The 17,966-nt window shown below is 35.6% G+C and overlaps 2 protein-coding genes across 5 annotated transcripts in view; one reads left to right on the top strand and one right to left on the bottom strand.

Moving 5' to 3' along the window:
* The window catches only part of LOC147840601 (uncharacterized), a 570,564-nt gene that overhangs the window by 510,847 nt on the left and 41,751 nt on the right, over nt 1-17,966 (bottom strand). The window lies entirely within an intron of this gene.
* Nucleotides 1-17,966, top strand: part of cadm1b (cell adhesion molecule 1b) — a gene marked incomplete at its 5' end in the record, with an annotated part of 352,349 nt that overhangs the window by 92,780 nt on the left and 241,603 nt on the right. The gene's annotated exons all lie outside the window — the stretch shown is intronic.

A 17,966-nucleotide genomic window follows, 5' to 3' on the forward strand; every position in this document is an offset into this window, starting at 1 on the left:
TAGGTTCGATCATATACATTTTCACATATTTCATAAAAAAAATCATAATAATGTTGATACACACCTTGCTTTTGCACACACCACAGTGTTAAGCCCCAAAATGTTTAATTATGTTTTTCATAATGATGTCTAATGAATACTGGATCCAGTCATTTTCTAGTGAGTCGGGCGCACAAGATGGTAATCATATAGTAATTACTTTCAAGCAGATAAAATGGACAGGCCACTCAATTTACTGAGAAACACAATATATTTGGCCTCTACAAGACATAATGTCCTTCCGCTGCTTGTAAACAATAGGTGAACAGAAGCATTCACCTGACATGATGCTGACACACAGTGAAGAATACATTTATATATCATTTTCCTGACATCGCTGATGATGCAACTTACAGTCAACAACCAATGTTCAAAATATGCTTTATTCTGAATTGAAGGGTTGTGGAAGTCACTGTAACGACAGCCATAATCACTAAACTAAAACAATGTTATTACTTGAAATAAAAGAAATCTAAATTGAATTAAGCTACAATGCATAAAATCATTTAAACTTACTTTATCAAACTAAACATTAATCAGAAATACTGATATTCATTCATTCCTTTTATTAATCCGGGGTCGCCATAGCGGAATGAACCACCAACTTATCCAGTACGTTTTTACGCAGCAGATGCCCTTCCACCCACTGCCCATCTCTGGGAAACATCCACACACACATTTACACACACACACACACACACACCCATACACTATGGCCAATTTAGCCTACCCAATTCACCTGTAGGGCATGTCCTTGGACTGTGGGGGAAATCGGAGCACCTGGAGGAAACCCATGCAAACCCAGCGACCTACTTGAGAAAATGAAATCATACGAATAAAACTAATTCAAAATACATTCAAACATGGTGGCATATCAGTGATTGTAAATCCACACTGCTGTATTAGAACATATCTGAGGCTTACAGGATATTAAATCTCATAACTCATTCTGGTCCGTTTCAAGCCTGATGTGTTACATTAAATATTTCTAAAGAATATGTTTTTTGGAGTAAGAGAATAAGCCTTTGCCAATGCTTTAAGACCCTAAAATACACGTAGTTATTATTTTCCCCCATAATATATATATATATATATATATATATATATATATATATATATATATATATATATATATATATATATATATATATATATATATTTGTTTTTTATTTTTTATTTGGGATGTTTTAGACCTCAGTACATTGTAAAAAATGCAACCCAGCCTCTCATTCTGATTATGTACCCCGATATACATTTCTGGAGAACAGGAAATAGGTTCCAGGAGCGAGGTTTTTTGTTGCAGTTTTTATTTTCCCGAATCTGCCAGTGGCTGCTGTGTATGCTTTTTGAGTTTTGAGTTTTTGAGAATTGTGTTGTTTCAATTTAGATAAGTATTTTGAACAAATACCAAACATATTTTTGGTGTATGTGTGAAGCAACCTTAGGTGTCAATATGTAATTGAATTTTATATATAACATCAACAGCACTTTAAAAAAGAAAAGTAAATCATTTTAGTGGCCAGCAGGTCGTTTCATTTTGATCTTATTTTCTACCCACACATGGGTACTAATGAACTGTCTGAAGACCGAGAAGAACTTTGCCTGAAGTTCACTTTCATGCTTTGAAAATCCACCCATTTTGATCTCTTTTTCATAAGCGTCCGGATGAATCCACAGGTTGAGTGAGCACTCATCTTACCTCCAACTCTCCATCTTTGAGCTCCGAGTTGAAATTTGAACCTGGAGATGAATAGAAACAGTGAGTGAATCGTTAACAAGAGTGGACCTTTGTTCAGAAACTCCAGTCTCTGATAAGGTAGATGACGTCCACCCACAAAAAAAAAACTGCATTGGACGACACAGCTCCACTCCAGTCTCGCTCTTTCCTCTCACTGATAATAGTATTTGCGCAGGAAGTACAGGAGAAGAGAGAGATAGATAGATAGATAGAGAGAGAGACAGGGAGATATGAAAAGGAGGAGGGGTTATCCATCAAAGGCTCCAACTAAGATTAGGAGTGTTAAAAAAGATGGATCGCTATTGTCACAGCTAAGCATCATCCCCAAACGCTTAAATTAAATCTAAAAATTCTCCAGGGTGGCCCAAATTACACTGGTAATAACTGCAGCAGGCCAGAGCCGACCAGCTTCACTCATTATTACAACCGCACAGACAAGATTGTAAGCTTGACAAATTATTACCATTAGCTTGGATTAACTCAATTGATATGTGACGGCACAACCAGGGCCGGCTTTTGTGTGCGCATGTTTGGCAGGAGGGTTGTTCATAAAGCACTTTGTTCGGGAGGTCGTTTTGAACAATTCTAATGATTTTCCCTTTAGCGAACCTCATTTTCATTATGCCGTTTCAGAGATAATTGACCCTGTTGTGTGCTGCTGTCATTTTTGCTTCTGTTAACATTGTTTCACGCAGGACAATCAGTCACAGACGCCTGTTTTTAATTGCAATCCATTCAAATGAAAAAGGTGCTGTGGGTTTGTGAAATGGCAACGCTCTGTGTTTACTGTTGCTTTTTTGAAAAAGCAGCGTGAGCATGGTGCTCTTTTTGTGTTCATTATGAACAAGAAAGTTGGATGGGTTTTTAAAAGATATGAGGGCCCTAATAAAAGTGGACTTTTTTGTACAGGTGTATAATGCACTTGCAGTGTACTTCCAATCGAATTAGCATACTGTGTATAAAAAGTACTTGTATTTAACATAACATAAAATTAATGAAATAATATAATACACTACCTGACAAAGGTCTTGTCATTGATCCTAGTTGTAAGAGCAACAAATAATAACTTGACTTCTAGTTGATCATTTGTAAAAGTGGCAGAAGGTATTTTTCTGATGAATCATCTGTTGACATCTGTCATCACAAATACTGCAGAAGATCTATTGGAACCAGTATTCAGTACTAATATACTCACATAAATCAGTCAAGATTAGTGAAGGAAAAAATCTTGGTTTGGGGTTACATTTAGTATTGGGGTGTGCAAGAGATCTGCAGAATGGATGGCAACATCAACAGCCTGAGGTATCAAGACATTTGTGCTGCCCCTTTTATTACAAACCACAGGAGACGGTAAATTCTTCAGCAGAATAGCGCTCCTTCTCATACTTCAGCCCCCACATCAAAGTTCCTAAAAGCAAAGAAGGTCAAGGTGCTCTAGGATTGGCTAGCCCAGTCACCAGAAGTGAACATTATTAAGCATGTCTGGGGTAAGATGGATTAGACGTTGAAGATGAATCCAAAGAGTCTTGATGAACTCTGGGAGTCCTGCAAGAATGCTTTCTTTGTCATTCCAGATGAAGTTATTAAGTTATTTGAGTCATTGCAGACCTTACTGTCCTGAATAAATAATTAAAAATCAAGGCATGATTATATTTTATTTTGGTAAAATAAGCTTAATCTAGAGGCATTGGCCTTTCAAATAAGCCACTTCTATAACAAATGATCGACTAGACGTCAATTTATTATTTGTTGATCCTAAAATTTGGATAAGCGACAAGAGATATCAGGTAGTGTAGTCTTTAGCATTGAATCAAAGCAATAGTCCACAAAAAAATTTAAATACTGGTATCAATAACTCACCTCACAATTGTTTCAAACATGTTGGAGTTTTTTCTTCTTCTGTTAAACACAATATATTTATATCTTATATATTTAAATCTTTTTTGTGTTAAACAAACATTTATTGATGTTAGTGTTTTACTCAAATCTACTAAGAAATTCACAATTTTCTCATAACTATATAAAAAAAAAATCTCAAAACTATACTCCAACTTGTACAAACTTCAAACTCCCAGGTCAAAACCAAATATTCTAGTCAAAAACATAATCTCTTCAGTCAAAATCAAACTTTGACCTCAGATGATGCACAAATCTTACAGATGCAAAGACCACTACACTGCCTACAAAACAGCAGTGTGATCAATTCAAAACACTGTTATTAAAACATCTTACTGGTAATCAGAAATCAGTGAAAGAATGAATAAATTAAATACATGAAAAATCTTTATTATTATTATTATTATTATTATTATTATTATTATTATTATTATTATTATTATTATTATTATTATTATTATTATTATAGGACTATAATATTATATGCATTTTCAAAAAAAAAAAAAAAGCAAAGTATTGAGAATTACTGTCAGTTACAGCACACACACATGCACATACACATTCACTAATCAGTCACTGATTAGCATGCTCAGCATCAAGTCTCGGGGTAAGATCAGGCCACATACCTTCATCTACATCACAGTAAATGTTTTCTCCTGCAAAGTAGCAAGGAAAATATGCTCTGATGTGTCTTATCCAGCCTTGGATTAACTCTGGATAGCAAAGTCACCACATGCTTCTTCCAATTCTTACAAAAGGTTTTCTCTCTCATAAAGGTTTTGATTATAATCCTTACACTGCCATGCATATGAGATAAAGGAATGGGGAGCATGGTAGAAACATGTTTGAACATTTGGGATGGTCACTGAAACCAAGAACAGCACAGTGGAAACTTTATCTCAAATTACAACACATCGTGTCTGCTCAGCTCATCCTGGTTCTCTTGCTTCATGCTGGAAAAGGGAACCAGATTGGTTGAGGAAGCACAAGGGATGGGCCCTATCATACATCTGATGCAATGCTGTGTCTCGCACAATGCAAATTATAATTTTATTTTATTTTTTTTGCTAATTTCAGTCTAGCACATGTTTCATTTTGACATCTTGCATCATGTTCTTTGAAAAAAAAAAAGTATTTGTGCCCGTTGTTATGCTGGTCTGAAAGAGAACTGTGTTAAGCTTCATTGTTGTTGCATTGCTGTTTTGGACATGTCATTGATCAACTAAAAGCTGCTCTAAAGTCAATGCCACAGTTTTTTTTAAAAGAGCGTTAGTGATGTGTGCTTATATACAGACATACTCGTTGCTTGTTACACATAGAGGGATGCGCAGCAGCGCACAAACATCTTTAAATATTATTCTGTAGTGAGTGGGGTGAGAACCGTGGGAACAGAATAAAGCAGATACTTGGATGATAATGAGTAGCACCAGTTTCACGCACTGGCCTCGAGTACCACAGATAAGCCCGGATCATAAAAGGAGGAGAGACCGCAATGAAAGACAAGAGAAGACCAGGCCTAGACACGTTATGTTTTGGTTTCAGTTTTGCGGCAGCCTTTGTGAGGAGATTCGGTCTGTTTGTTTTGTTTTTCATAATTAAAATTATTTAAAAGTTTGCCGGTTCTCCGCCTCAGGGTTCTCCAGGTGGCCATCAGTTTTATTTCATATACATTAAAGGATTAAACTGTAAAATATTATTATTACCTATACAAATATAAAAACACACTTCCTCCTCACCTTAGGGTCTTCAGAGTGAGACTCTCATTGGCTTAATGCAAGTAACACACAAAACCCAATTAGACCATTAGCACTACAAAATAGCACATTAGTGAGTTCCTGTAGCTGCACTTGCTGATTCTTTACCTGCTCTCAATTCCTTTCAAAAGGCACTATATATATCTGTTTTGTTTGAAGTCTGTTATGATACTTACTTGGTGAAGTCTTTGAGAAGGCCTGTTGAACATCAATAATTCTTCTCTGAATTTAATGTAGTCTACTGGCATACTTAGCAATGACCTTATTTACAATTGCAGTTTCCGGGTACCCTGTCAGAAGACTTTAACTAAGCGGAAATTCAAACGATTTCCCTGATGATGTTTGACAGTTGCCATATTAGTGAAAAAAAAAAAAAAAAAAAAGCCAAAGTACCAAAAAATACCTGCCATGAGTATAACTGCATTCAACATTGGGAGGCAGTATGTTCACTCTTGTAGGATAATTTTGCTTTCACAATCCAAAATAAATAAAGTAATTCAACATCAGTGCCCAAAAGCTCTGCCCCTTCCGCTACGCAAGCAAAGCAACAGCCATTGAGTGTGTGAAGTGTCACACATTCCACACTTCTTTTTAACGAGTGAATAAGTGCATCATCCAGGTTTTAAATGTGCACTTATTGTTTTTAGAGTTTTCAATGTGAATGCACTACTTACACTATTTACTGTGTACTACAGAATGGTGTTGAATAGTGCATGGATTTGGCATGCACCTATTGTCTACCTCCTTTAGTTGCCTCTCAGTTCTACAAAAAATACATTACATATAATCACTAATACTGAGCAACAAATCAATTTGACAGTAGTGAGTATAAAGTTATACAGTACAGCATGCGATAAAGTACTGTACTCTGAAGAATAATGACAGTCCTCATCTAAATTTCAACTGTAAAAAGTACAAAACATTGTAGATGGAAAATATTAGGTTCCTGCTTTCTTCTTTTAAATGTATGAATTGACAGATGTGACTGTGAATCTGTTTACATTGAGCTGAACCCGTGATCAGGTCATCCCATGTACAAGAACAAGGTCAACTACATTTTTCATCTGCAACAGCATTTCTGTGACCTGTTGCTCTTTGTCTCTCACCTCTTTCTGCCCTTCAACATTAGGATCCATTTTCCAAAGCAATAACAATCACCTGTGGCCCTGTAATCGATTCTGATGGGTGTGTCTGATCAATTTAGCTTGTTAGTGTTGACACATGCATAAGTGTGTGTTGATTGTCTTCTAATTGTGACAGCTTTAGTTAATTATATTATGTTGAATCTGAAACTGCCCCTATACCCTCATTCACTATTCTCTACATTAATATAGTCCACTTAAAGGTGTGAATGAAATCCAGTAAATGAATCTGAGCACTTGATGCACCTGAAGGGATGTTTCTTTTGACATCTCTCATGGCCCATTTCCACTGAGTGTTTCGGTACAGTAGGTTTAGTACACTTTTATGACCGTTTCCATTGTCAAAAGGTACAAAAAAGCGAACCGTATCTTTTTTGTAACCTTTGTACCTAGCACAACAAAAGAGAACCAAAAGGCAGACAAGACACTCAACTGAAAGCTATTGGTTTACAGAGATGCATCACTAGCTTGTGCACAAGCCAGGAGAATATTTTTTTTTTATTAAATACACAGCCGATACATTACACTGTAATACTATATATACATATAATAATGTGCCATGCTCGAACCGAGTTCGAACAAACCTTGTCGTCGTCTTGATTAACAGCCACAAAGCCAAAAAGAGCAGAATCTACCCTTTGCCCCATAGTTGTTTTCAAGGCTGTGTAAAACACATGCGGTTTCACTTTCTTGTGTGCGTTCACTACACGTCTATATTGGAAATAACGAAATTCTTGGGCTGATGATAATTTGTGCGTGTGATTATTGAAGTGCTTCTAACATCCGATCCTTTCAGCACAAAAAGGAACAAACAAACAAAGGAGCAAATGATTCCTTCAGCAACTTAAAACAATATTATTATCATTACTTTTTTGGACTATTATGAACTCCAAATGACGAAATTACTCTCTAACAAAGGTAACATATGCTGATAAAGATTAAAGACACAGATGAGAGGTTTGCACTGACTGTGGGCCATGTGTTGTTTTTGAACCCAAACAAGGACTAAATGTATGCTGTGTGTAGTTTTTCTGTAATTGGTAACATATCAGAGACTGTAAGGGGCTGTATTTGTTTAAATATGTTGCATTTATTTATTTATTTTATATAACTGCAGCTATTTTGAAATGATCTGCAGTTTTACTCAAATCATGTTTATAGAAAGTCTATAATGAACATTTATACACAAATATATGTGTATAAAGCATCTGTTTTGTGAGAAGTGATTCTCATATGATATGTGAATGACCTATACAGATGAACTTTTACATTTTCTCGAGCGAGAATGACGTTGACTGAAACTTTAAGTCGTACATCATGCCAACCATTTGTACCCTTTTGGCAGTGGAAACGCAAGCCTGTTAAAGGTGACCCGTACTGACCTGTACCATGCTGTACCACTCAGTGGAAACAGGACATCAGATGAATTTAATTTTTAACTTCTTTGTCAGACCATGTGATTTAATACTTAAGGGGTGCATCCCATCTTTACATTGTTTTTTTTATATGTTGCTAATCAACCAGACTGACAGAATGGTGACAAGCAATGTTGGTACTTGTATCCTGGAAAACAATGTGAACAATTCTAAAAGAGGTTGAGCAATGGGGCGTGTCTGTTGTGTTATTAGTAAAGCCTGGTTTATGCTTCTGCGTCAAGTGACCGGCGTAACCAACGGCGCATGTCATGCGCGTAGCTGTGCATTTATACTTCTGCGCACTGTCTCTGTTGGTCTGCATTAACACATCCAAAATGCTAGTTGGCAGTGAGGTGTTAATGTGTCTCTGTTTCTTCGCTGGTGTTTTGTTCTTTCTGAATGCTTCCGGGATGTACAAGTGGCTCAAACTAGCTCATTTTGAGGCAGGAACCGGTGGACGTGCAACAACTTTAACTATTAGGCACAAAACAAAACTTTCTATCCAGAGCTTCTTCATGGGACTCCACACTTGTAAACAATCGCTCTATCGGGCTCGCGCAGCTCACATTTTCATACATTTTTTGAGAGGTGCACGTCAGCATAGGGCTATGCATCGACGCATAGGCTGTGCAGTAGCATACACATGTGTTTGACGCAGAAGTATATATAAGCCTTAAGGAGGTATATGCACACAGGCTTTTAAATTCAGTCAGCCAGCTCCAGGGCTTCCAGTAAACTGTCATCCCATACACAATCATAACGTTTAAGATCTGATTTCTTTAAAAAACACTGTGGTGGATGCAAATGGTAATAAATCAGTTAAACAATTATTTATACAGAAACTGACAATATGATTCTGCTGTGGATGCCATCTTGTCGTCAGATGTAGAATTTCAGATTCTTAATGTGCATTATGGGTATTTTCTTTCTGTTGAGTGTACATCAGATGTTCACTCATTATTGCAGTGCATTGTAGGATTGTTTGAGTGCACTTAAGAATGTTCATTATGGTTTCAGGCACCACTACAAATGGCTGCTCCCTCAAATAGTGCACTATTTAAGGGTATAGGGATTTCGGGAAACAGCAATTGTGTTTACTGAATGAGATTATGGTCATTGCAAAGAGTGGTGGCTGGTTTTCTCTAGAGTCTAGACAAATAGTCTTTGGTTCATTGGATCAGAGAATTCTGCTTCTGAGTTCTATTTTTGAGTGTCCTTCAGGTGGTTTTTGGCAAACTTCAGGTGGGTTGTCATATTGCTTTTACTGAAGAGTGTCTTCTGTCGGTCCACTTTACTATAGGCCTGATTGTTGGAGTGCTACAGAGATGTTTATTCTTCTGGACGGGTCTCCTTTCTCTCTATAGAGAAACCCAGGAGCTCTTTCAGACTGACCATTGGGTCCTTGGTCACCTCCCTGACTAAGATCTTTCTCCCCTGATTACTCAGTTTGACTGGGCGACCTGCTCCTGGTGTTCTCAATCTTCTTCCATTTATGGATGATGGAGTCAAGTTGTGGAAACATCTGAAGGATGATCAGTGGAAATAAAACAAACCTGAACTCAGGGCTGGGATAGTTATGTATGTGTTATTTCCCATTTATTTTTAAAATGATAATACATTTTCAACAATTTTATAGATTTTCAAAAATTAAAAAAAAAACTCCTTACATGTTTTAATTGCAGGGCATTGTTTGTAGAATTCTAATCATTTAATACATTTTGGGAGAAGGCTGTAACAACAGAATGTGGACAAAGTGAAGAGCTGAATATACTTTCCAGTTAAGAAATAAGTACATCATTTTAAAATGTGTATTCTTTTAAGTTTGTATGTAGTATTGTACTATTCCATAAGGGTGCGGGTGCCATAGTTTCAGCACACCATATAGATTTTGACAGCATATGTCCTGCTGTTCATTATAAAGCATTAGAAATCGCAAAAACACAGGTTGCAGCTCTCACTTCTCCATCCATGAATCACAGTGTATCTTTGAACAGGAGTGTGTCCTGTTCTTGTCTGTATCTGACAGGTCTATATCCACCTTCGATGAAATTGTGCGAGTTTCATGGAAGTAAGTCTTTCCAATCGCATGCTCCTGGATAATCCTCACGGCTTCACTATTCTCCTGCCATGACAATGCAACAAAATGCAGTAAGAGAGCTGGCAGAGAGCGTGCAGAGCCCTTGGGGAGACAGCTCAGTTTTTGACATGTTTCTGGGATGTCTGTAATCCAGTCTGGCAGCTGGCAGGACTCCTAAGCTAAGCTAAGTCCACCTTGTATTAGCATACATTTCCTGGGCCACTAAAATCAATATGAAAAAAGCTAATTACTAAGCTCCACGGTTAGCAGGGAAAGTGGCCGTCTGGGCAAGAGAGGGTTGGATATAGGCTTTATATATAACTTGCTGAAAGTCAGAATTGCTGTTAATTGTCGATTGGAATAATCAGGGGCAGCCTGGACTAATATCAATTATTCATTTAAATGACCCCTTACAAACATTGTAATTGTTTAATTATTGCCGGTTATGAAGTTGTAAAATCAGGTAATTATGTATTATTCTTTTTTTATGTATTACTAAAAATTTAACATAGATATAGTAGATTTATGCTATTATGTTTTAGTTTAGTTGATAATATTATGTTTTATAATGTATACATTTTAATCAGTCATCAGCTAAATACAAAAGTTTTTACATTTTATATATATATATATATATATATATATATATATATATATATATATATATATATTTTTTTTTTTTTTTTATTTTATTTAATTGTTTCATCATTTAATTATTTGTTTTAATAATAATTTTAATAAATGATGATGATGATGATGATGATGATGACGATGATGATGATGATGATGATGATGATGGTAATGATAATGATTTTTCAAGTCAGGGTCAAATGTTGTTAGAAATAATCTATTAAACAAAACATATGCATTTGTAATCTTCTTCTTCTTTATTTATTTTTTATTTATCTTCTTTTATCAGTCGCCATTTGTTAAATACAGTTTATATTTTCACTTAATACACAAAATTTAAAATTCAAAATTCAAATTCACTTCAAAATATAGTCACTATTAAAATACCATCTTTACAACTTTTACATGATGATTTAGCAATTATCAAAGTAGCAGCTTTGCTATTTATCAGTAATATATGGTATTTGTGTTAACCAGAGATGGGCAAAAACACTTTCAAATGTATTTTAAATTAGAATACACAAAACATACATTTTAAATGTATCAAAATAAACTACAAAATACAGCAGCCACAAATGTATCATGTATGTATTTAAAAGATAGCATGAAATTTCATCGCAAACCTTCCATCAACCTTCCATGGATTGGATCAATCCATTCACCGTTAAACTGACTTAGTAAAGCAACCAATGTTTGATAACAAATTTTCTCTTCCGCTTCATTCATCTATAGGGGCAGTTGTGGCCTAATGGTTAGTGAGTTGAACTTGTAACCCAAAGGTAACTTGTGTTTCTCTTTGAGTTAATTATAAATTGTGCACAAGTTTCATACAGAAAGCCCTGTCTTGAAGATGATATCATATGGTTTAAATCATTTAATGCAGATAATGATACATTTCCACCCATTGCGTTTAAGGATGACAGGCCTATATGAGGAGTTCATTTTACTTTTTTGTTCAAAGAATTAGCAATTTAACTCTTCTATACTCAATATAAATTCATGATTTTTAAAATCTTGATATCTAAAAATATGATAAAAATATGATATCTAAAAAAATTACAGAATGAACTCATCCTGCAGATGCCAAGTAACTGGAATCTGAAGTTTTCGACCAGTCTGTATAGACTGGGGTATTATGAAATATTTGTGTTTTTATATATTGTGACATTTTGACATATTGTACATTACATGAAATATACAAAAACGCATTTACATCATAGATGTGATTACAATGTTATAACAATTTAATTACAATGTCAATACATCCAGAATAAAAGATTGCAATTACATATGTACTGTGTATTTTAACATATAAATACACAAATAGAGTACTTGAAATATACAAAGAAACATGATTATAAATAATATACTGAATGTAAATACAGTGTAACAACACACTAATTAGATACAAGCTAAAAGTTTGTAATTACATACTACATACAATTGTACAGTGTACATATAAGTATAAACTATAAATGCACACTGTGCATTAAATATACAAAGAAACACGTTGATAAATATTATTTGGGATGTTAAAGCAATGTAATTACATTCAAGATCATTTTTTTCAAGGACATTACATGTGTATTATGTATATTTACATAAATAACTATGAATACACAAATACAGTACATGAAATACGCAAATGACCATTTATTTTTATACATATTTTCCTGGCCACAATATATTTGCAATGTAATTACCATGTAATGACATAGTAACTGCACACAAGATAATGATTACATGCGTACTGTGTATATTTATAAATACAGGTACAGGTATAAATAACCAAATACTCTACATTCAATATACAAATACACATTTACATTTGTAAATATTATCTTGGATGTAACTACAAGGTAATTACCATGTAACGACATAGTATTTACATGTAACGGCACAGTAACTGCACTCAAGATAAGTTCAGTTAAATCTTACATTTCAGATGTTAACGCAATGTTATAACAATGCAATTACACAGTAATTACAATCCAAAATAAAACTGTTTAATTACGTTTTTTAGGCATACATATTTCATCTTCATACAGTGCAACTGCTGATCAGATACTGGTATTCAAAACCAATCAGCCATCCATACATTGTTCTGTATACTCTTTCTCCCAAGATTTTTTCAGTTCTTTAACTCGAAGAGTCTCAGTTTAGTTCTTGCTAAATATTTTTCAGTATTTTGAAACTACAAAAATACAAGATTAAAGTTTGTTTTATAAATCTTATATCATGTTGTTAAATACAAACTACAATTACATTGACTTACCCATAAAAATTAAGTTAGAAGTTAGCAAAGCAGCAGCTACAGCCCTGATCAATAATATATTATAATTACAAGTCCAGTTTGATAAATATTATATCCTGTCAGCTGCATGAAGATCATTACCAGCCAGCAAACCTTCAGGACAAGTTTTTGGGCACATTTGCAATGGCGCGCCAAACATTTGGCATTGTCCATGCAGCGCAGCCTTGTCCAGAAACTATTTCGGATGAGCGGACTTAAATTATCTCTAATGAAAATCTATGCCATTAGTACATGTGTAATTAGTGGCGAGGCCGTATTGAAACCCTTGAAAGCCATGGCCTTCTGGCTCTGTGCCTGCCCTTCTATAAGACAGTGTAAATCCTCATTAGCTGCATGGCGTCCTCCTTTATGAGCCCGGCCTGTTATGTTACACCTTTCATCTACTTTACAGAGCCTGTCCATGATCATTAATGCACTTCTGAAGCTCTATTAGCGTTATGCTCATGATGAATTGATAAGAGACTGTACTCAAGTGGCCTGCTGGCAATATCCGGTACACAAACTTCTTATCTTTGCTAGTTTCAATTTGCCTTTCAGTTGTTAACTGGTGGTGGGATTCTCTTTTCTGTAGCTGTTTCAAAGTATACTGTATGATGAATGTCTGTTTAAAAGGATAATCCAGCTAAAAAAAAAAAGCATAATTTGCTGAGTGATTACCTACTGTAGTTCCTCCATGGGGTGTAACACATCCTATCTTTATTTAAAAAGAAAATTTGCGTTTTTCATTAAAATAGTTTAGGATATTTATAGGAGTTGATCAGGCAAAAATACAAATTAAATACCTTTGAACTGCAAATACCCACCGTAGTGCACATTGTACCACACATGTAAACAATAGCCTCTTTATTTACAGTCACCATTTGTTTAATCCATACACATGGTTTTTTAAACTTGCTGCCAATAAGCAGTCAAGGGCATGTCAAAAATTGCATCAAAAATGTTATACTACCCTACACACACTGTAAAAATATATGTTAATTCACAAGTGTTTTCCTTTATTTACAATTATGAATTGCATTATGGGACCTTGATCTCTGCTCTTTCGACTTCTGATGTAGAAAATTCTACTCTACAGTTTAGCAAAGTGACTTTTGTTGACAATTTAGTAGTTTGAATTAAAATAATATACAAGAAATATTAGGTGACGCACTGGCACAGTAGGTAGTGCTGTCGCCTCACAGCAAGAAGGACGCTGGTTCGAGCCTTGGCTGGGTCAGATGGTGTTTCTGTGTGGAGTTTGCATGTTCCCCCTGCGTTCGCGTGGGTTTCCTCCGGGCGCTCCGGTTTCCCCCTCAGTCCAAAGACATGTGGAACAGTTGAATTGGGTAGGCTAAATTTTCCTTAGTGTATGAGTGTGAATGACTGTGTATGGATGTTTCCCAGAGATGGGTTGCAGCTGGAAGGGCATCCGCTGTGTAAAAACATATGCTGGATAAGCTGGCGGTTCATTCTGCTGTGGCGACCCCGGATTAATAAAGGGACAAAGCCGAAAGGAAAATGAATGAGTAAGAAATATTATATACAGAAATAGGTCTGTAAAATATCGGGAAATGGACATGCAGGTTATATAATATATAGTACAACACCAAACCAGAGAATATATCACTTTAAACTCTTAACAATGTTAATAAAAATCACTTTTTCGAAGGTCAAACTGTCTCATAATGCAGCTCAAAAGCATAAATAAACATAAAAATAAAAACATAAATCACAATAGATAACTGCTAATTTACAATTTATTTATTTTTTTAACAGTGTAGTATGTGAAAAAGATAAGCTAAGAAACATTTAACATATGTGAGCTGAGAAATTTATCTGATTTAATAGTTTTTGACAGAGGTCTGCATGGGAAAAATGTTGTATTTCCGCTCTCGCAATGTTTTATTCTGCACCCGACCGCTCCTGCTGTATATTCAGCCTTTGTTGTTGCTGCCCGACCCACCCTGTTTTCTACCTGACTCGACCTGCTAATTTTAGATCTAGTTTTCAAAATCTTACATTTAAATTGGGTACTATCAAAAGAGACAGATAACAGAAAAAACTGTAGGTTGTGCATGGATTGTAGGCTAAAAATCTGTTTTGTTTGCCCCTTTGTGATGAGACATGTGTGCCACCTTAAACTTTGAGGTATTATCACATCGCACAAAGAGTAAATTTTTTTTTTATTAGCATCTTTGATGCATGAAAAAGATTGCCATACATCAGACTTGCCTGATGTGGGTTTTCTAAAAGTAAACTGACAATTTTCTAATGCACGCTGAAGGACAATGCATCTTGTTGGTTGGTAAAGCCTGCTCTGAGGACCGTTATGCAGATGATGCACGCACAGACTGTGCGAAAAAAAAAAAAAAAAAAAAACAGAAATCACTGGTCATGTGTTCATTATGTGTAACAGTCGTGAGCACTGCCTGTACTGGTGCTCAATAACAATGAGGAAATCACAGATATACTGTTCTGAAATAACGTCGGGACTCTGGAGCGCTATATTGTTAGACCTACTGCTCCTGTTCAAATTACACTAGAGTTTCCGACCGCTACCATATTTTATTCGGAAATTTATTCCCGCACTGTAAGAAATCTGGTCAGGTCACGGGAATAAATGCAGACTTCTGTACCTTGATGACCTATTACTTCTGATGAGGTTCTGAAATGTGCATCCAATAGATCCTTTATTATCTTATGACGCCACACAAGAGATTTTATGAATAGGAGTGAAGTGGCGCAACGCTGATTGAATCAAAATCACACCCACCTTTTTTAGGCAACGTTTACACTGCCAGTTAAATGTGACCCAATTCCAATTTTCAGTTGCGTCCTATGATCATGTAAACACAAAAAAAACAAACAAAAAAAAAAAAACAGCATGCATTCGAATATTCAGGAGACACTGACGCGGTAAACAGCAACAACAGAAACATAGAGGAGGAAAGTAGTCTGTGGTCGACAGTAAAAGTTTACTGCCTTCTTGCCTCTTTGGGAGATGAGTATAGGACACCATATATAATCCACAGGTGCAAGCTGCGCTGATTTTTAAGTTGGACAAACTTCACATATTTCGCTGAGCTAAAAGCAAGATAATTTCTTCCATCGTGGCTAGTGTGGCACAGATGCTAGAACCCGCCTTTGCACATATGTGATGTGGTAAATTGTATTGGAAGTGTAAACTAATGAATCTGATATGGGTCACATTTAAAAGAACGTGTATCTAAACAGGCAAAAAAAATAATAATAATCAGATATAGGCAACAAATCGAAATTGGGGCATCAAGACCTGACAGTGTAAACAGGGCCTAACAGCCATGAAGTAAGTTCAAATTCAAATGTAGTACCTACGTGAGTATAAAGAGAAAGCAAGCTAGTAAAGATGAGCCTTTAAAGCATAACCGCTAATGCTAATGCTGCTTCTATTTCTTTAGCACCTGTGAGCCATTTCACATGAGGGTGATAGTTTTTGGTGAACTTCCCTTTTAAATGCCCATCATCATTATGCAACAAATGTGTACATTTTGTATGATTAGAGAGAGATTTGAGAAAGAGCTGTGCCCAGGCCTCTTGGCTGACAGACATACTGAAACTAATAAAACAACACCCGCTTTGGGTATTAGCTAGCTAAACAGACACATACTGAACAAATAAATAAATGTGCAAAAATCTGAGCATGTTAGGCTCTGAATAATAATCAGGCATTGCAGGATATTGAAGCTCTTTATCACACATATCGTTACTAATTTCTTTAATTCTCTAATCTCTGTTTTTAATTGTTTCTCCTAGACAGCAGTGAGATTAAATGGAGAGCAAACAGACTTGTTTAAGTCACCAGATTCTTACAGTACTAGACTCTTTTAAAGTGACATAATATTTACTGGACATTTTAATAGCACAGCTTTGCAGTAAATGATCAGATATTGGTCAGTATGATAGATAATAATGGACAAGGGATGGACCTGGTAAGCAACAACACTCAGGGAGACTGTGGCATTCAAACTTTGTCACTTTATATGATTTTATATGATATGGTTTGACTAGCAACTTCAGTGTGCTTAAATATGGTTGACCTTTGCAGGATAGCTGGCATCCAGAAACAGGGTTGAAGACCTTTTTTGTAATAATTGTAAAATAAAATATAAAGTAATAATTATAATAATAAAAAAGGTTATGTTTAATCTGTGTGAATTGTATAGCCTCAGTTTACTGTTGCTATCTGAGTGTCACCATTGTGCTCTTCTTCATCTGCTGCTGTTGCTCATCTGCTTCAAGGTTAAACATGTGTTCAGAGAAGCCCTTCTGCAGACCTCAGTAGTGACAAATGGTTATTTGAGTTACCGTCGTCCTTCTATCAGCTCAAATTAGTCTATTTTTTCTCTTCTGACTCCTGGAATCAATGCCCACAGAACTGGATCTTCTGTTTTTAATGTAGAATGGTCATGTGTGAAATGATCAGCAAATCAGCATTTTCCTTGACATAACAGACGAGGCCATCTGGCACCAACAACCATGCCATGTTTAAAGTCACCTAAATCATCTTTACTCCCCATTCTGATTCTCAGTTTGAACTTCAGCAGATCGCCTTGACCACTTCTACATGCTTGAATGCATTGTGTTGCTGCCATGTGCTTTGATATTTGCATTAAAGAGCAGTTGAACAGGTGCATCTAAGAAAGTGGGTGGCCTGTGTGTTATTGCATGGCAGAAAATCAAAATATCAATTTGAGGCAGTTCAATTTGTAGTTGTAATGTTACAGCATTGTAATGCCGTGAATTTAAACCATTCACATAATGCGCAATGTAGTCTACATCACTATGCTGTTTTTGTATTAATTAAATGACATAGGGCAGGATATTTAAAAATTCCAAATATAAATAAAAAAAAGAAAATATCAAAATGCACTATACGTTGTATTTCACAGTTCAGCCAAAAAATACAAAATAATTCTAGAATGTATTTATTTTTTGTCCAAGTC

This window comes from Danio rerio, chromosome 15 (assembly GCF_052040795.2).
Source record: "Danio rerio strain M-AB ecotype USA chromosome 15, GRCz13ab, whole genome shotgun sequence".
NCBI classification, from domain to species: domain Eukaryota; kingdom Metazoa; phylum Chordata; class Actinopteri; order Cypriniformes; family Danionidae; genus Danio; species Danio rerio.